The 21,371-nt window shown below is 46.4% G+C and overlaps 1 protein-coding gene across 3 annotated transcripts in view; it reads right to left on the bottom strand.

The window, feature by feature from the left end:
- Positions 1 to 21,371, bottom strand: part of LOC139056185 (EGFR adapter protein-like) — a 259,948-nt gene that overhangs the window by 132,724 nt on the left and 105,853 nt on the right. The gene's annotated exons all lie outside the window — the stretch shown is intronic.

The following is a 21,371-nucleotide window of genomic DNA, read 5'->3' as shown; positions in this document are numbered from 1 at the left end:
CGCGTTGTGCAGCTGTTGGCGCGCGCCGGTTGCGCAGGGATCAGGCCTGACACTGAACTGGTGGGAACTTGGGCTCGCATCAGCCAATCAGCGCAACGAGAGCTCGACGTGTGTTTCGGCGATGGCTTCCGAGATGTGTAGCTAGGCTGGCGCAAACAAGCGCCGCCCGATCGAGGACGTCACGGTTGCTGGGAAGGGATCGCCCCATTGCGATTTATTGCGATTCGCTAACCCTTCCGCGAAGCTACCGTTCAGCCGGCGTGGCGCGGAGGACCATTGGTGGAGGACAGTGAAGGAGCGTTTTCTTTTGGTCGTCTTTTCTTGGTTGACTGACGCGAGCGATAGCTTTTGCCGCACAACACGGAGTCATTGAGGTGGAGCATGTAAGAAGAAAAGAGCAGTGAGGAAGCTTTGGCGCAACGCAATTGATATATATATATATATATATATATATATATATATATATATATATATATATATATATATATTAGTTTTGACAACCTGGGATTCTTTAACCTGTACCCAATGCTAGGTACACGACCGTTCCTGCATTCCGTCCTCATCGGAATGCGGCCTACACGGACGGGATTCGAACCCGCGTCCTCGAGCTCAGAAGCGCAACGCCATAGCTACTAGCCCAGTACCCTGCGGCGGGTAACACGATTTAGGCCAGACGAGTCGGCCCAGCACGCCATCGTTAGGTCAGAACGCGCGGTTCGCTCATTCTACCGCTCTGCCGGCAGAGCTTCCGAACAACAACAACAACAACAACAACAACAACAACAACAACAACAACAACAACAACAACAAACTCTCAACATCGCCCAACACTCCGCGTCTGTACGTCGCGTTGGCTAATGAGCGAATCGAACTGCTTCGTGGTGAATGACCGAGGCCCCGGTCACAGCCCCTTTCGCTCTGCGAACGGTCGACCACTTGAACGTGAGAGAATTTGTGTAAATTGTATATATACGGGGCCTGTAGCTGATAAGATAAGTTGCGCTCTAGCGCTGAAACCCCGCGCGCCCTCTCACACATAAATGACTGAAGGAGAGAAAAAAAGAAAGAAACAGGAACGAAAAGATAAGACGTAACCGGGAGGAAACGAAGATGGAAAGCTATACTCCGCATACCTCGTCTCGCCCCCGGCTTTCAAGCCAAGCCAACTGAAAAAAAAAAGGAAAAAAACTGCCTCGAGGTCTTTGGAACGCGGTCTCAGCGGTGGCGACAAATGGAAGGAAGAGGAATCGACGCCACCCTCCCCGCCCCTCGACTTGGGAGGTCCCCCTCCGACCACTCGAGAAGAGAAGAGAAGCCCACAGGTGGCACACGGTCGACGAGAAGTGTGCGATCACATCCCCGCTCACGCTTGGTTATATATACCTACATACTACTACATACACGCAGGAAGCGTGCACAACCACAAGACCCCCCCCCCCCCACGTCCTCCTGTTCCTTGCTTTTTTTTTCTTTTGCTTCACGGCTTAAAAGGGCGGGTCGTTTAGCACGCTAAATCTCCCTCCTTTAATCTCGGGGTAGTTATGCCAGTAGGCTGTTCCGAAAGCACGCGCTTTGTTGCAAACACAGCCATCAGCGCTATACGCTCGTTCGAGACGTGTGCAGCACAGAGTACTCTTGTCAGAGAAGGTCGTGTCATGCGTTGCTGCGCAGACGCGGAAAGGAACTATTAGTTAGGCGTAATTCCCTCGTGTCCGGTATACTGTGCTTAGCGCGCACGAGTTTCGTGGACCAGGCTTTCTTCCCCCCCCCCCCCCCCGCCTCCTTTTCGAGGATAAAGTACTTCGTATCCGGTCAGAGAGTTGAGGGCAGTGTGGGGTTCACGTAGCACGTCACTTACGCACTGTATTCTTTTTTTTTCTTCTTTCTTTCTATACCTACATATATAGACGCAAAATAGCTCGGGGTTGCCATAACCTGTCCAGCACTGAAACGGCGACGTTGAGGGACGGGTTGTTCTGCGTGCAGGCTAAGCCTTCGACGGTCGTTGGACACTTATGTTCGAAGCCAATGTGGTATTTCCTTAATACGGACTGGCAATGATCACAGCTTTGGCCATCGGGTTCAGCAGTAGCGGAAGTGGGCGTGCTATTCCAACAGAACACTCCGTCAGTCGATGCTTCGTTGCACGACTTGTCCTCCACGTGAGCACACATGCTCATTTCCATTAATGCGGAACATTTCGTATATGCATAAGTGCATGCCCAAGTCAGTGTTCGAACTGCAAATGGAGCAGCTGCGCAGATTAATAATGATTCAACGCTAGGGCAAATATTGAGAGCGGCGTTCTGCAGATTCGTGAAATTGCAGTAAACGTCTCCCGAATGATAGCGTACTGCGCCCTCTCAAGAGGAGCGCGAACATCAACAAAAAATCAGCAAAGTAAACCCGGGTGTATACACGATGCAAAACTGAATTTTCGCAGAGACAATCGCTGCTGGTATCGGTTATGCGCGTCATCGATTACTCCGAACAGAGCTTGGCTCGGTGAGCGAGGCGGCTGGATTTTTGTTTTGTGGCCTCTTCACGCTGGCGACGGAGGACCTTGACTCCAATTAAGCGAGTACCTTCGTCTATTTATGGCTCACACGCGTCCGTCCTCTTTCACTCAGAGCGCGCCTTATAGATCATTCGGAACAGAAAGACAGCTCGGCCTCGTTAGCCGGCTATAAGCGACCAGCTCGAACTCCGGTCTCCGCTCACCCCGTACGTTCAGGAATGTCTATTTTTTTTTTTTTCGGTTTCAAACGCGATCTCAAACAGGATGGCTTCACATCCGCACGTCTTGAAACTTCTGGTCGCTATGGAACGAATGTTTATTTATTGGTTATTTCTATCATTTCATTATTTTATTATTCTATTATAAGGCGAAGCAAGCGGCGACCTGAACGAAGCTCCACGGGAACTCGAAGTCGTAGAGGGCCAAGGGATCGAGAGCAGCCTCCACCACTTGCGAGACAGCTGTTAAACCTCGACGGTTTATTTAGCCGGTCACGCGCTGAAGAAGACGACGCTGGCCATGACGGTGAATAATACAGATGAAGAAGATGAAGGAGTAATATAATATGCTCACATTATTATTACTGCGTACGCTTGCGCCTTGAAACACGTGCTTTTTTTTTTTTAGTCCGTGCCTGCAGGAATGCGGCTGCCGAAGGCGGGAATCGAGCCCGCCACCTTATTACAACGTGGTCGGGACAAAGACTGTCGCCGGACCACCAGTCCCGATCCCCGGTCCCTACCTATACCGGGCGTGGTAGAACGGCCGACCACTGACAGGCGAAACAGTTGTTACGCCTCCCAAACGGGGTCGTGATGCATTTAGCCACACAAAGCTACACTGTGCGCTCTCTCAACGGGCGCTATCGTCTTGACTAACCCACGCGATGGGAACCACAAGCGCGTGCAAAGGATCATGCGCTCGTTACCACGAAGGAGTCATGCGTTTGCACAGAGAAAACCACGCCACTAGCAAAACACCGCCGGAAACTAGACAGACGCGACTAACAAGCTCTGTCGAGAGCGTGTGTGTCTGCGCGTGCGTGCGTGCGTGTACGCGTGTTCAGACAACGTTCCCGTCGCGTCCGATGCCACCCGTGAGAGCGACCCCGACGAGGACCCACCTCCCGGGAGGAGATCGCTATCGCGCGTCTAAACGCTCGGCGAGCGGCGATCAGTCACTTCGGGCGAGGGCCGACGTGGCTGGCTTCGCCACTTGCGTATGGCGAGGAGGAAGCCGGGTGAAGACAGCGGCGGGGCGTAAATAAAGGAGTCAGAGAGGAGGATGAGAGAGAGAGAGTGGGGGAGACAGCAACTTTGCATGTTAATCGGTCACATTAAGCGACGAGGAACACCGTCTACGGTCGCGTGCTTGTATAGGATGCCTCTCCGCGAGCCGTCTTCCATGCCGGAGCGGGTCACTTTTCAACCGGACCAGTTTTTTTGGGGCACTGTAATCATTATCCTCTTCGCTAGCGCACCTCGACGACCTCGGGCGCCTTCTTCTTTTTTTTCTCTCTTCTAAGAACTCGGCTTTCCATTTCGACGGCGGAGTTCGGGAACCTGCATGACGTCGTCGGGCACGACGGGAGAAACCATACACGGGGTTATCTCTCGGGACCCCCACACTTTCTCGCGAGCGTACTAACACGATCTCTCTCTCTCTCTCTTCTTTCCTGGGGATTCTCTCGCCCCTTTGTTCTCTTTAAGCCGCGTTCCTTTCACGAAAAGTGCAGCGAACTTTCCACGGTCTAGCGCTCATTAAGTGTCTTGCTGCCTCTCCTTATAAGTCTTTCACCATAGCGCGGCATGAAGTCAGAGTCGGGAGAATCCGGACGGTATTAGCTCTTGCACGGATGCTGCGTGACGCACCCTATATATATGGCGAAATAAATGGACTGTGCTTCGAGTCGGAGGTGCGCGTAGCAGGGCTTCCCTCGGCGGCGTCAAACGCGCAGCCGACGCAGAATTGTCATTTGGTACTCGTAATGATTGGAGGCAAGTTCTGGCGCCACCGCGTATTGAGGACGGGACAACCAATAACCGTTCGTGCGTTCGAAATGAATAGATTCGCGTGGTTATTTCAACGTGCTGAAACAACCCTGAGGCTACGATGAACTCCGTAGCAGACAGCTCCGCATTGTTTTTGACTAGTCGGAGTTCTTCAACGTGCCCTTAAATCTAATTACACAAGCGTCTTTCTTTTTTTCTTTCTTTTTAACTTCATTACACCCTCTGCCGCGGCTGGGGACCGAAACCGCAACCTTGTGCTCAACAGCAGAAGCCGTCGTAGCCACCAAGCTACGACAACATTGCAAAGACGAGCGTTACGCTGGCGCTCCAAAGATTTCTAGAAGCGAGCGATATATCGAAAACTGTTGAGAAGAGCATATATCTGTGATAAGTTCACTCAACTTGGTTAATTTGACCCGGCTTTGGTTCGTTCAACGCCAGGATTCACGTTCCTTGGTGTGAACCTATTCCATGTTTCCTTAGGTGCCCTGTATTTGGTGCACTTATGTGACCCGGGACTTTGTGCTGACTTTAGTGCACTTCTGTGACTGGACTTTATGTTGGTATCTCTGAGTGCACTTTCAGTTTTAGTGTGGCTTTAGTGTACTTATGTGGCTGGACCTTTAGCTACTGTGGTTTGCAGATGACTTTCAGTTTTAGAGCTCCTAGGTTATACCTATTTGATATCTGTAGACTCGATTATTTGCGAATCTTTATGCCAGAAGGAGGAGCCAGCGCTAAATAAAGGCGATAGCATCGCCTAAGCACCATACAATAATAATAAAAGAAAACGGGTCCCTGCGTTCTGAATGTGTCGCGCATTTGCTTCTCTAACGTAGGCCCAAATTTCTTATATTGACAAGACTTAGATCTACAAACCTGTCATACAGGCTGCTTCTAGTAGCTTCCTCGTCTACGAGGTATCAGGTTCGAGTCCCGGCTGCGTCGGTGGCATTGAGATGGGGTCCGAGTTGAAAACGCTCTTGTACAAAGCATCGGGCGCAATTTGAAGAGCGCCGGCAGACGAAATTGATGACGACGGCACCCGTTGAACCCGGCATTGAATTTTGAGTGTGACTAGAAATGGACGTTTCTTTGCCGGCGTTTTCACTTCTTCCTCCAAGGAAACGCAATGATGGCGACAAACGAATTCATTTTCATTGGCTGCATTAAAGCTGTACGAGACAAGCTGCCAAGTACCGTGAAGTAAATAATATTCGAATTGAAACAACGCCATATTGCTACCAAGATTACGCCTAAGAGCGCGACGTACTTCGGTTTAAGATATGCACATTCGCTTCGAAACGTAAGGCTGTCTTCCTCTGCCACTTTGGTAGGCTAGGGTTAAATGTGATTTAACTGGAGAAGTTGGAAGTTTAAAAAAGGTAAATAAATTGGTTTGAAAAAAAATGAGGAAAGACAAAGGTAATGAAAGTGGACACTCTGGGAAGTGCAACTCTAGCAAGAGTAATAGAAGAGAGAGAGAAAAAAAAACCAGCACCAACAACGGAGGCGAGTCACTGCATAAAAACACGCCTACTATTTTTAGCCCATATCGCTACTTATCCCCTTCCCTTTCCCTACTCTTCTTCCCTTCTTCTTCCCTACTCTTCCCCGTCTTCTTCCCTACTCTTCCCCTTCCCTTACGTAGAGTAGCAGGCCAGATTCTCCATTATCCGGCCGACCTCTCTACATTTTCCAATCATTAAAATACCTCTCTCTCTCTTCAGTGGTGATTTAGCGGCAAGTGCGAGAGAAATGCGTTAGCATTACGTCAAACCTCATCGAGATCTAGGATTAGTGATTTAAACCGCGTTCTCCTCACTGCAAAGCGCGTTGTTCAGGAGCTCAATCGACAACACATCCTGCCTCTTCGAGGAGCGAAGCGCAATTGACCATAGTCTGGAGCAGACCATCGTCAGCTGCAGTATATACGTATACTTATATAGTGCTCTACTACCGGCTTCCCATACTTCACATAGACTTTTTTATTCCAGTCTGACACTCCTGATTCTAACGCATTAAAAAAAAGTTTCATCACAGTGCAGGCTCTCATGCTTGCGTATGATCCGCGTGATCACTCATAATTAAAAAAAAATTATGGGGTTTTACGTGCCAAAACCACTTTCTGATTATGAGGCACGCCGCAGTGGAGGACTCCGGAAATTTCGACCACCCGGGGTTCTTTAACGTGCACCTAAATCTAAGTACACGGGTGTTTTCGCATTTCGCCCCCATCGGAATGCGGCCGCCGTGGCCGGGTTCACTCATAATAAATTCATATTTTCTCGCCCACGATCTCTTCCCGTCATTCAATCGAAAGAGCTGAGGTCCGGCCGTTATGAAACTTGCGTTGTGTGCCTAACGAACGACACGAATGAATTGGTTGATCTATTGTTAGCCTGACTGGTCAATTGATTGATTGATTGATTGATTGACTGACTGACTGACTGACTGACTGACTGACTGATTGATTGATTGATTGATTGATTGATTGATTGACTGATTGATTGATTGATTGATACCTGCTACAGATGCCGCAAAAGCTGGTTGAAATGCGATGAGCGACTCCCTCTCGTAAAACGTGCGCGCACATTTTCGATCAAATTCCGCAGCAATCATTTTTGCAGGATAGCGATTTCGCGCGGATTTCAGCGCATCGCCATACGTGCAAAAACAGGAAAAGAAATAAATTGCGGAATAAAGAAAAGCAGATAGAAACGAAGTGAAAAGAAACCTAAAGAAGGAGCGAGGAACAATGGCCCGCGAGTCAGCCGGCAGTCAACGCCACCGTTCCTCTAGGGGAAGGGGGAGGGGAGAGGGGGGGAACCACGACAAGCGCTCCCTCGACGCGACTGGGAAAGATGGATGGCTCTGTTCTCCCCGAGGGGATTAAGGCTTCTCGCTTTTTGTTTTTCCCCCTAGTCTCTCAGGGAGGAATATTGGTCGCGTTTACGCATGTTCTGATTTTAAACGTTTAAGGAAACCAAGGCACAAATAAAATAAATAAAAAAAGAAACAAGGAAGAAAAGAAAGCAAAAGAAAGGAGGAATGGTAACGCCATCACTCGCAGTGACAAATCGCCTGGACGAAGAAGGCTGCAGCACCCGCCAAGGCACGCCGACACTGCACGAGCAATGTGGCAACATTTGGCAAGTGTTCGCAACCTTGTTTACTTCTACGGGTACAGGTAAGCTGTGTGCAAGTACGCAAACGTGCGTACTGGAGGGGGAAAAAAATAGACGACTGACTAGGTAGCACGCCTCTTGGCTGTTGAGCCTCCCCGAAAAAAAAAAAACATTTACGAAGCTTTGTAATCGTGGCCAGATCTATCCAATTTGCCCTGGTTGCAACGCAAAATTGGTGCCCAGTAGATGACCGCACGGGCTGAGACGGCAGCGCCGACGCCATTTTTGCGACGCCACGTTCTTCATCACGTCCACACACAAATGGCGGCTATCCGCGCGTACCGCGCGTGCCTTCTTCCGTCCATACGCGTGAGTGGATGGCAAGTTCCGTTGTTAGTTAAACCATGCATTACGCCTTATATACATATGCATCACACAAACTAGACAGCGGCAGCGCATTTTTAAACCGCGTCGAGCCGAGTTTGGCCGTCACCGGCAATTTGACCTTGATTTGACCGCAGCTGCGCCGTAGCCTTGAAAACGCATCACGTGACTCGCCAAGCCGAGCTCCGCCGCCACCGCCGCCGGCTTGGCGCATGCGCTCTCCGCGGCTAGGTCGCCGCCTGACCACGTGACTCGCCGCACGCCTGGCTAAGAGGAGCTGGCTAAGAGGAGCGTGGTGCGAGCTTGGCGAAGGATGAGAGCAAGGCCGGGCAGTCTTCTGTGAGCGTTGCGCGGCAGCGGGAGGGTTTCAGCCGTCGTCAGCAAGCGGCGTCTGATCACCCCTGGGTTATCACCCGGTGAGCTGCTTCATTGGAAAGGGTCCGGAACGCCAAGCGCGATGCTAGCGTCCGAGACAGAGGAAGCGGGAGCCGTTAATTCGGCTCGCAAAGCGCCGGAAGCGGGACAACACAACAACTGTAGACAAAGGCAGACTCTGGACGAACCAAGTGACACCAAGATTTAACCAGGCTAAACTAAGCATTCTCTTTGCAACATCCAGGGTTAGCTGAGCTAAGCCGCAGCCATCTTTCTCATGGTGTCGCCCGGTCTGAACTCGTTCATAACTGCGGCAGCGCCAGGATCCCGCAGATCGGCTAACGTAGTTTGCTTGCTTGCATGCTTCCGCCTCAAATCACGGCGCCTACAGTCACTGCATGTGATTGCCGAGACGCTGGCGGTCAAAAGTGAGGGGAGGGGAGTTCAAAATTATGTAAAAGAAAGTGGAAATTGTAAACACCGCAAGGGCCACTCGACTCTCTCGCACCCCTGGAGGTTCTTTTCACATCATGACTCTCACGTCTCTTGGAATTAGGCTTCCGCGCACAGCCTGTGCGTCACCGGTAGTTGCTGCGCAGTAGTAATACAGCGTACTAGGAGAGGGAGAGGGTGTACAGAGAGAGAGACAAGGCAAGGATGTTAACCAGAACAGCGTCTGATCGGCTACCCTACGCTGGGGAAAGTAAAACGAAGAAAGAGAAGGAAGCGAGGAAGGTGGTGAAAGCACGCACGTGCGCGGACAGCACTAAGCAGCAGTCAGAAAGCAGAGAAATGCATTCACTGCCTTCTGGGCCGATCACCAGAGGGCGGCCGGTGTTCCAGTATAGTGATTGGAGAATTGGCGGAAGAAAAATAGGGAAACGACAAAAAACGGAGACGTACGAAAGCACAGTTCGCAACAGGGGATTAGAAAATTTGGTTGTGGGAGTTCATTGTGTTTTTTTTTTCTTTTTCATTGTTTAACCTAGGTAGGACATTAGGCAGTATAATAGAAAGAGATTGGTGGCGCAACCCACCGCCCCGTTCCAAAGGGGACGCTCGTAACATAACATCCATCCATCCATACATAGCGTCTGGACGGACAGTGAGCGACTGTCTGGTCGCCGCAAGACATTGAATATTAATTGTATTTTGTGTATCAAATCGAGGACCATGTTACAACAGGTGGTCTATGCTTTCTTCGCAGCCGCAGACCCCATCGCATGCAGTACTGTAAGCTTAAATAATTAGCGCTGACCAAGCTCGCGTGAAAGGCGACTTCCAACCGCAACCGACACAGAGGAGATGCCTCGCATCGGTGAAGACCGCGCGTGCAAGTTCAGTATTATTGATGTGCGTGTACTGCGCGCTGTGTTTGCATTGAAAGAAAATGGATGGATGGATGGATTGAAAGAAAAGTAGCAATATTTGATGGGTCATCCTCTCGCGTAACTACGAGAATGAATCCTATCCAGCTTGTCGCTAGGGATCTGGATTCTGTCGCGAACATTTTTGGAACAGCTCTTTTCTTTTTTTGCCAAACAGGAAAGCGACGTTCAAGCAGCAATAGCTTTCAGCTATACAGCAATTGTTTCCGTCATACGATACTTTCGAAATGAGAAACCGAAGCCAGAGAGAGCTCAGTTTCCCTTTAGGTAACACAAGGACCACAATGGAGGAAAGTGGGGGAGAAAAAACCCCAAGGCGCGCACTTGTAAAGACGCGTTCCTTTAGGCTCGAATTTCTTCGGCGAAACGTCGTGCCGCCTTTCTAAAGAGTTTCGGCGATACCTGTCTCGCAGGGGGGGAAATGGAAAATCAGCCTCTTTGAAGTGCGGTTCTCGTATACCGCGGAATTCGGGGAAACCAGGGCCCTGTAAACATGCCTCGGATATCCACGGAGAACTGCTCACCGCCTACGTATCATATTGTATGGCACGTGTATACCTCGGGGGCGGTTCGAAGCAGGTATTTCGGTTGCGTCTTCGGAGCGCGTGTGTATACATTACAATGCGCAGAGAAGAAGAAAAAGTGAATCGAAATAAGGACGGCTCCGATAACATACATATGCGAAACAGTGCATGCAGTGCTTAGACTTGTGTGTAAGGTTATTACCCGACAAGTGTGTCGCGCATGCGTAATGCTACGTTCTCTTCCGCATTACGTCGCGCCAAATTTGTCTCTGGCATCATATTTGACGACCGTGATTTATGCCTGTTTCACATGCTGCGACTGGAACGACGAAAATCGGTGCTGTCGCACGCGTCGCAGAGCGATTTTTAGAGGGCCCATTTCACATGATTGCGATTTTAACAATGCGACTGGTGCGATTCCCAGGGTTGCTTACTGCCAGGTTTCATGGCACACGTTGCACAATTATTTTATTGTATTGAATAAAACGTTTAACTTATAATATTGTTGACTTTTCTTTATTAGGAGCAAATAATATGCTTGTTTTGTAATTTAAAAACGTGTTGAAGTTAACATTTGTTTCGGAGTGCGCGACGGCGGTTTCTGTAGTTCAGTGCGACATCGCGCACGTAAACAATGGTAAACAGCTGTTCGCAGGTGGTTCAGCGATTCTTTATTCTATGGTTCAGCGCTGTGTGTTATTTTATCTACCTTCTATGACCGTTTCGTTCTGCCTGCGCTACAACAATATACAAGATGACCTATCGACAAGTTCATATAGCTACCCTCACCGTATATGCAGTATTCGGAATTCGGCTGCCACGAAGTTGTCGTGTCAGCCCAACAAGATCCTCGCGCTACCCGTGCTCGGCGTCAGCTTCTGGAGAAATGATGCGTGTATATTGCCCGTCATTGCGCATATGTGGTGCCTGCTCCTAGCCATATTCTTACGCCAAACGCAACAAGAAGCACCAACCCGAACGCCCGCGTGTGCCCCTGAACGAAGCCTCAAACGATCTGTGTGATTACGACGTGGAATGAAAATTGTGTTGTGAAATTCAACCTTAGCGCTAGCCTGGTTCGTCCATCGCCGCGCTCGCGCTGCGAATGTATATATGGGAGCCCTCTCTAAATATTTCTAAAGGCGCAAAAGCCGACGCATCAAATGTTTCGAGCAGTTACCGTCACTTTTGTAAAAACCTGTACGTTGTAACATAGCATTCTAAAAGACACGCTTCTCGTCCACTTTGTTGTCCCGTGTCTCGCGCTGGTAGTATACTAGGAACTTCTAACAAGAAGACCATATCAATACGCGCTATTCATAACGCAGGATCGTAGGCCCACGGCAGGCGGACTTGCCGTAGAATTTTTCAGCTTTCTGCTCAGCCTCGCACGCCTCTCAAGGTTAGCCTGTTTTGTGGAAATAAATATTATTATTATATTATTAATGTTATTAGATATTATAGCTTCTTCACTGTAATTTATAGCAATCATCCGGATTTCTTAAGCTAGTCATGCATTTAACCTGTATTAGATCAACATCGTTACGACGTGTTTACGGGAGTCATTTAAAACTAGATTGCTCAGCCAGAGAAAGAACAAATGCAAGCCTCAGTGTTTATTCCAATTGGGTATTCCTAAACAGATTGTATTGGCAGAATTTTATGCCTGCTTGCATTTCCTGCAATTCAATGTTCAGAGCTGGAGAAACTTATTCCTTTTCTTGCTGTCGAAAGGCTGCTTCAATGTCGATAGCAAGCTATAATTATTCATTTCGAAAGTGTTAAGCAATGACTATATGTCTAAGCTTATCAATGCATTTTTGTTCTACGAACACAATTAAGTTTTCTCTCTCCCTCTCATTGACAGCCATGGAGTGAAACTGTTCACTTTCATAAGTATCCGGATGCAAACATTCTGGAGTTTGTCCTGAGCATTTATCTGCATCCTATAGTGTGCATGTATGTATCAAGTTTTTGTGTTACAATCGCAGTGATCTACACATATTGTTATATTGCAACAAACAAATTTATTTCACTTTGTTTTCAAATCTACAATGTGGCCATGCAGTAACGACTGCATTAATAAGCAAAGAAGAAAACTGCAGATTCAGTGTACGTGTTGGAATCTATGCGAAGTGAAGTTTTTGTCAAGTGGTCAATTAAATACTGTTAAAGTAACTGCGATATATACAATTTGTCTTATTTTCAACAATCCAACATGTCATCTTTTGCAAGGTTTGCTTATGCACCGCATAGGTCACAACCTTAATGTAATGTAATTTTTATGCATTACACTGTTCACAAACCATACCGAAACGCAAATGGCAGTTAATGTAGATGCACGCTGCGAGACATCAATGCAGTGACGTTTGTTGAGCAAGAAATGATGCGAGGTATATGCAGATAAATGAATGACATGTGCTTATATACATATTTATTTATATACCTCGCAGGCTGCAAGGTTGGAGTATTATGCGAGGGGGAATAGAAAAGTAGCTACAGAAGGAAGAAGGGCACAACATAAAAAAAACATCAAAAAAAGCAGTGCCAATACATTGCACCAACTAGTCCGTGTTTTACTGGCACAACATTATACAATACTTAACAAACAATAACAGAAAAAGTTACTGCCCGTGCACCCTGTACAGACAGTAAACCAGCAAAGCTGAAATGTGCAGCCCCGGTGTTTATCACTGGGTTAATTTCAATGGTTTATTCAAGTCTTTTTATATTATTGGTTATGTCTGTGTTTCTTAATGAGGTTATGCACATGTTTGGCTTGGGTTTATCACATTGTTTATTTGGAATGCCACACATTGCACTTTGCAAGATCACTATCATGGAAAGTGCAATGAGTGGTTCATTGTGGTATTCCAGCGGGTCCATCAAAGTCTTTCTGAATTATGTTACACACTTGTGTTTTTTAATGCATTAATCATAATGTTTATGACTCAGTTATGCACTGCAGTTACGAAGTGACACACCGGGGCTGCACATTTCATTTAATTAAATACAGGGACACATTTTCGAACCTATTGGGAAGTCGGAGAGAGACTGCTGCACGCGTGCTCTGCTGCTAGAGAGAAACGACGTCACTATCGGTCTAGCCAATGGCCCACCACACCTTTGCTGTGAGATAATAATGACATCATGATCTTGTCTTAACCCCGTCCCCCTCTGTGTCCCTTCCCTGCAATAATACGCAGATAAATGTATGTTTGAAATGCATAAGCATTTCTGTCTACCCAAAAAGAAATGTCGCCGTCCATCATGCAAGACGAATGCAATGGCTCACACCCCCTTAAACAATGGCTCATACCCCTACACTAGGGTTTTTGGGATCGGACCATGAGTGTTTCGCCTAGGCATATACAGCTTCACTGTAAAAAGAATGAACACCTTTCTGCTAGAAACCAAGGCAATCATGAGGTGTATTAATATATGAAAGTTTATTGAACATGCCGAGTAAATGCTGTTCGACAAGCAATAAACCGAATTTACACAAGAAGCAGAAGCAAGATCTGATGTGTGTCCATACAGATTCCAACAGGAAACGCATCCATCTCTGAAAGTGTAACAGTGGCCATGCTGACACAAGATTCTCCCAGTGTGTTTGCATCTACAACATCCATAATTTCTCTAGGCAGCCGATCTCCACAGAATGCTAGCTTCTTCCTCTACAATGCACTCTCCACATCTGAGCGTGCATTGTAGAGGAAGAAGCTAGCATTCTGTGCAGATCAGCTGCCTAGAGAAATTACGCAAGCTGTAGATCTAAAAATGCTGGGTTAATCCTGTCAGCACGGCCTCCGTTAGAAATGGATGCATTTCCTCTCGGGAAACACACATGAATTTTTGATTCTCCTTTTTGTGCATGTTCAGTCTATTGCTTGTCAGCGAGCATTTACTCGGTGTGTACATTAAACTTTTGGTTGTTAGATCATCTCGGTTTTCTTGTTTGTCCTATGTGTTCTCTGGTGCCATCTGCAGCCAGGCTATTCGTTTTTTTTTTTCTAGACTGCAACAAGTCACTTTAATGGCCCTCATGATACCTTATAAAATCTTTTATTTGGCCAATGTAGCAAGAATGTACAGTGTGAAGCAGTAAGAACAGGGTATGCTAACTTCTGATTAAAAGGTTTATTGTGAAAATGCAGTGATCTATAAAGGTTACCACAAAGTAGTACAGCAATAAAACCTGATAAAGACTAGTGCTTGATGAAACCAAACATAAAAGCAGGAAAGGGAGAAAATACATATAGATATACAAGTCCAGGGAAAAAAAAACATTGTGATCATCAAGTGTGCATGTGGCTACCTTCCAGGAAACTCATTTTTTTCCCAGTGGCATGGAACTGGAAGTATGTGCTTGCATAAACAAGCTGTCAGTCCGTCTATTGGAATAACAACAAAGTTTCTTGAAAGGTGCTGGCATGCAGGATTGGCAATTGTAATGATTTTTTTTCTTCTTGCACTTGGAATTTTTCTATATTTTCTTTCTGTAGCATCTTTATTTATGTTTGCCTGTATCAAGCACCAATTTTTATCTATCCTTCAAAGATGTCTTTCTTTTTCTGGGGAAAACTCGGGGAAGGCAGGAGATGGAAATTCAAGACGATGAGCAACATGAGAACAAGGTGAAAGTAGGAGCCAACGTTTTCACACGTGGACCTTGAAGAAGACAAGTCCACTTGTCGAAACGTTGGCTCCTGCTTTCACCTTGTTCTCGTTTTGCTCATCGTCCTTTTTTTTGTGCTAATTTATATAACTCGCCACATTTTTACAAATGAACCTCAGTTGAAAGTTCGTCCTCATCCATATCTAGTGTCATCCTGTTGATACTGCTTCATGCTATCCACTCTTGCAACATTTGTGTGTGTGTGTGCACACGCGTGGATTTGGATGTGAGATCGGGCCCTTGGGCAGAGGTATCATTCTTCTCCTGTGCAGCCTTATGAATTCATTAACTATACTGCAACAGAAATTCGATGGACAGGAACGAAGTGAACACACCGAGTACTTCTTTCTTGTCTGTTGTCTATCTGTAGCACTTTAGTTAATAATGAATATACACAAACTCATCTAGTTCTCAGTTATTATGTCAGGCTTATAAGCCCGCTTGTTTCCTGAAATATCTGCATGGCTATGTATTCTGTAATTTAATTTCTGGCTATGTGCTTGCAAGTCGCGTGTCAATCTCCTGATTTTCCCGACAATCTTGTGTGATGTGCAGGCCCAGACAGTTTCTGGTGAATCCATGCAGGGTGTAATCTGCACTACAAGTGCTGCTTTGATTGCCTTCAGTTCAGCTTTTCTAGGTGTAGGATGACCTGGAATGGTACTCACTTATATGGCGTTTAGTTTTATGTAGTGTCATACTACTGTTACACTGGTATTGCCAGATGAGTCTACTATATGTGCCTTATGTTTGCTTGCATTTTCATGATTAGCAACCTCCTCTGTGTGTTTGGCAGTTGCATATAGTCTCCTGCCCTAATTGTTTGCCCCCATATTCCACGGTATGGGCCTGTTGTGTTTCAAGTTCAGGTACTCCCGAGGTTGTGTTTCTGAAGGGAGGGGTAGTCATCTTTGCATCTCGTATGCTAGCTGGCATAGTATCTTGGGACGAGGTTCGGAGCTCTTGAGACAAAGAATTTGTGCTGCAGGCTGCAACTCTACTCCGTCTAGGAGCTTGTTCGTCAGCTCTTTTTCATAGAGGTCATCAAGCATGGTACAGTTGGAAAGACCTGTTATTACTACCCGATGCCTGTATTCGATGAGTTGTCTTTTTTGTGTGCTGCTGGTAATTCATACCGTGCCATACCTTGGACACAAGCACAGCATCTGCGATTTTCTATAGTATGCACTAGTCCACCCCCATTATTTCGAGATTATTCTGTTCACCAGGTGTGGAAGTTGCGTCCAGGCATTGCATAATTGTTTCACCCACGTGCTGGCTCTGCCGTCACGGGCTTACACTAGCTGAGGATTTGTGGATGTTGACTTGCGGGCATATTTGTCCAGCTATGTGGATCACAATGTGCAATCTTGGGTAGTTCTTGATTCTAGTCTTTCTTTTTTTTTCCGACGTCCATATGAGCTGACTTATCAGAAAGCGAGAGGCCAGACTGGCCAAGAAAGTCTGCAGTGTTGTCGAGGGCTTGTTGCATCATTCTTGATTTCTGTATAAGATAGCTTTCCCATGGACTGTAATACACCATAGGCTGTAGTGTTTCTTGTAGTATGCCCGTGTTGTTGGTGTGTGTGCGCCAAATGTACCTCCAACTCTCACCTGAAATTTTCTGTCTTTCAGAAAGTTGCTGTTTAAGTGCTCTACCAGAAATGTTTTTGCTTATCGTTCCTCTTATTAGAGCAGCATGAGGTACTGCTGTTAAAAGCCTTTTCACTCTCTTCACTCTTTCATAAGCAGTATTACACAATGTCCTGCCATAAAGTTTCTGCTGCTTATGTCCCACTCATATCTGCCAGAAGGGACAACTCTCGAAAAAGGTTTTCTTTGTGCTATGTGTGCGACGTAGTATGAGCATTCATGCCTTTTATACATCTGTAGAACCAGCTTCCTGACAGAGTACTTGCTACACCTGCTCATGCTTATTTGTGCAGTGCTGTTGAACAATACATATCGATGCAATGAATATTTACACACTCGAATTATCACGAAAGATGGTTGGTTTACAATTCTGCCCTTTGCTTTCTATTGGTGTTAGATTTTGCATAAGCATGCCCCCCTATGCAATAGTATTTTGAAGTGTAAGGGTTCAATAAAAGGTGATGAACTAAATCTAAGTGCAAGAGCTTTTTTTCTCACCTACAACTCCCATCGAAATGCGACTTCCATGGCTGGCAAATCAACCCCTCGCCTTGTGTTGGCAGCAGAGTGCTATAGCCACAGTGGCAGGTGAACAAATTGAAGAACAATATTTCTGTCTATAATTTTTTTTCTTGCCTGTATGTAAGTAAAGTTTGGAATAAATTTGTCATGGCAAAAAAGCCCAGTTTATGGTCTTTTATTGAATAAGCCACAAATTGTGTATAGTTAAAATGCAGAAATTTGTTCTGAAATCCTTGGGTGATATATGTTCTTGCAAGTAGCATGGTATTTCATTACTTATAAAAATAATAATCGCAGCGGATATCGTTATATGGATTTACACACTAATATATGTGATCACAAACTTATTAGAAACTTACTAGAAACATGGAAGGCATGTTTCTGCACACTTGATCCGCTGTGAATGTGCAAGAACTGCTTGTACTGGCTGACTTCACTGCACAGTTTTGATTTACTTTTCTTCAGCGTGTCGTTTTATACTGTTTTATCCCCACAAGAACAGGCCGTTTGCCTGCTTTTCGCATTGTTGCACGAGTTCTACATAATTGTGCTGGAGGGTACGTTGTCACTTTGCCTCTATAGCAAGCAATTTAATTAATCTGCTAGCTGTACAGTTGATTACCTTGCAGAGCAAGTGTTCATACAGATGCAGTAAGGATACAAAGTCCGCAACATAGCCTATGTTTATTGGTTTCTGTGCAAGAAAAAAAAAAATCTCCAGAGAAGAGGTGCAACTTAGCGTGCATGTAATATTTTATTCAAGCCACGGATTTAATACTACCGTAGCAAATTCATTACGATAGCCTACACTTTTGCTCTGTCAAATTTAATAAGAGGCAAGATAAGCTTTCAAGATGAATCGGGAAATTCATGCTTGAAAACCGACAAGAAAATGCAACTGAACGGTACCGCGTTCAGCGCAACGTAGAAACTTCGGGTACTTTGCTGTCTTGTCATTTGCCCTTGCCGAGGTTGAAATAATTCAAGCTGCTCCGTAAGCGCGATTTTTGCATGCTACTCAACAAAAGAAAATTGTGACGACCTCGTCGTCTGCTGGGGATCGAACACCTCCTAGGACTGACAACTCGCAAAGGCGCACGAAGCAAAGGTGAAAATGCACTTCATTTGCTGTGTAGCGTGTCAACAAACGCATAGCAATAGGAGAATGCAATCTGTACAAGTTTTTTATTCTCCCTTAATTCGCGCACGTACCTAATTCGACGATCCACGTCTCCGCGATTGCACTGCTCGTGCGAGACGCCATCAAAACAAACCGGCGCAATAGCTCCGTTGACAGCTCTCCGCGCAATTTCGACGGAAAATCGCAGCGATCGGTGCGACGGTGCGACTGTGCGACCAACCGGTTGGTCGCAGCCGAAAATCGGGGGGTCGGCACTGCGACTGCGATTTTCATCGCAAACGACGGAAATCGCACTTCCGGTGCGACGAAAATCGCATCATGTGAAACAGGCTTTAGGCGTCCAGGAGTCCTATAATGTTTCAATGAAATATACACATATGCCCGCCGTTCAATAACGGGCAACAAATCCGCAACGTCATTGTTGCAGTACTTGTATCACGCAAGACTGCACGCTGTTTATTTGATGTCATTTTCTTTTATATATTATTAACTATATATGCGTCCCGAAAAATCTCCTCAATGAAAAAAAAAGAAGAAGAAAACACGCACACACAAAACACGTGCTTCTTGGTCTTTCTATATTTCTTCATCTAATTCAAAGCCACAAATGTTGCCTTTGTATATAGATCGGATGATATGCCGGATATTATGGTACGTTTAGAAGAGATATTGATTCTGAAGGCGGAACTTGGTGGCATGTACTCGTACGAAATCTAACGCCTAAGTGTTTTCGATGTTGAAGGTAAAGAAAAACAAACGTGGCATTGTGCAAAGTATCAAGCTTCGAGGTAGCCCTACTCCGTTACGAAGATTTCATGTCAGTTCCCCAATTTGCGGTTGTTTGATTGTTGTGTCTTTTTACCGAAATGCGGCTAATCTACTTGCCTCGTAACATTCTCAATGAATTCGCTGCTTGTCGAGGTCAGCGCAGTAGCGCGTGAGAAATTTCGGCAATGATTAAACGGGGCTACAAAATGTTTCTCGCTCTCTCTTTTAAACGTTTCAATGAGTAAATATCTAAGACAGTAGCATTTAAAAACCTCCTTCGGAATGGTATTCAACTGAGCTAGTTAACACACGGCTAAGGGATGTTTAACAGTTGACCTCAAGGCGCATGCTTGTTTATGTCTTTTGTCCCATGTTTCAAAGGGTCAGCTGTTAAAACTCGTCATAGCTGATTTTCGTTTTGTTATTTTATTACTATTATATATATATATATATTTATATGTATATATATATATATATTTATATGTATATATATATATATATATATATATATATATATATATATATATATATATATATATATATATATATATATATATATATATATATATATATACACACGCTGGCTTTTCCACGGTTGCCGTCCTCGTCATTGTCATTATAAACGTATCGCCATGCCAACAATCTCTTTCTATATATATTTTCTTTTTTTTTTTGCAAATAAGATAAGAGGACACCGTTTAAGTTTGCTATTTTTCTCTTCAGCGTACGGGAAGTGAGCTTAGAAGCGTACACGAAGCATGACGCACGCAGTGCATTCGGGAAGACAAACACACGCATTGTCACTGTTGGCGTGTAACACCCCGGGCAAAAGGGATGCTCAAAGACCATGCCTAATCGAAACAGAGGATGGATTCCTAATTTGCTATGGTTGTCTCGACTGGTTGCCGGTCTGGCAGGCACCCTGCAGTGATGACAGGACCCTTTGTATATGTGAGACTCTTGGGGAGGACCCTTTCCGCAAACTTCAGCGACCAAGGGGAGAACTCTCCGCGAACTGTCCGACTCTGGAGAAAGGATCAGCCGCCCATCCCCGACCAGACTCCGCGGGTTGTCGCCAGAGGAGACAAGCACGCGAAACATCGCCCAGGAGCAAAGGATCAGCCGCAAAGCAACGACGGGGACTCTGTACATGTCACGTGACGTTGACGTGTGCAAAATCCCGCCTACGATTTTAGTGGGCCTATTTCAGGGGCCCCGCAATGGACTTTTCCCATTAATTCATTCTCTTCTTCTATATTCTTCAACAACCATTGAATAAACAGTGCAAGTTTCGCGCTAGAAATTGTCCCTGCCTGGTCGCCATGGTCTAGCGGACGCCTGCGGCCTGTGGACAACGCCACGCTACGTAACGCCGGTCGAGGTTCGAAAAACAGGCGTCGCAACAGCATCCAACAAAGGCTGACGAAGCCCTGCAGCCATCTATCCGCCAAGCTGCTGTGATATATCTCCGGCTATCGGAGCAGCGCACAGTGATACTAACCGAGTAAGACTTTAATTTCCAACACTGGCGGAGCGATATAGGGTGAAAGCCGATGACCGTCGTATTCGGCCGCCTCCCAAGGCTGTGCTGGAATTCCTGTCATCTGCGGGAATGGACTCTCGCGTGTAGCTCTAAGAGTGTGCGTGTGATTGTGTTGTGTTGCGGTGTGCCTTTCCCCTTTCCTTGTCCTCGTGAAGTGGATAGGCGTCGTGGTGTTCCTTTCAGGAAACATTTGATAGCTTGCTCCTCTTTCTGCGTGCGTATGTGCGTGATGCTTATACATGTTTACATGAACAACAACATAAATGTTCGTATCCGCGGAGGGGGGGGGGAGGGGGGCACCAATGCACTGCGCTTCGTCGCAACAGATTTCCGCGGGCTCAGTGGAACAAGAAACAGTTGCGGGTGTAGAACATATATACGTCACCTGAGCTGCACGCACGCACCGTTCCCGCAGAACGAGAGAAGAAAAAGAATGTACAAGCAAACCGCATTTTCTTCTCGGCTTGCCTTCCCCATGGGTGCACGGTGCACGTCTTCGCGAGCCTACTTTCTTAGCGTCTGTTTCTCATATAAACTGTGCACCCCCGCCCACCACCCTCTTCCCAGAGGCCCCCATATATATTTAGGGCTCGTGTATATAATACTATAGAGTGCCGACTTTCCTTGCCATCTGGCTGCAGCGGGTCCAGCAGCGCGCGGCCCGCTCGCGTGCCTCTGAGAAAAAGAACAGCCGTCGTATTTCGCGCCCCAGAGAGAGACACGCAGGGAGACTCACG

The sequence above is a fragment of the Dermacentor albipictus genome, chromosome 2 (assembly GCF_038994185.2).
Source record: "Dermacentor albipictus isolate Rhodes 1998 colony chromosome 2, USDA_Dalb.pri_finalv2, whole genome shotgun sequence".
NCBI classification, from domain to species: Eukaryota; Metazoa; Arthropoda; class Arachnida; order Ixodida; family Ixodidae; genus Dermacentor; species Dermacentor albipictus.
This window is presented reverse-complemented; position numbering and strand designations above follow the sequence as displayed.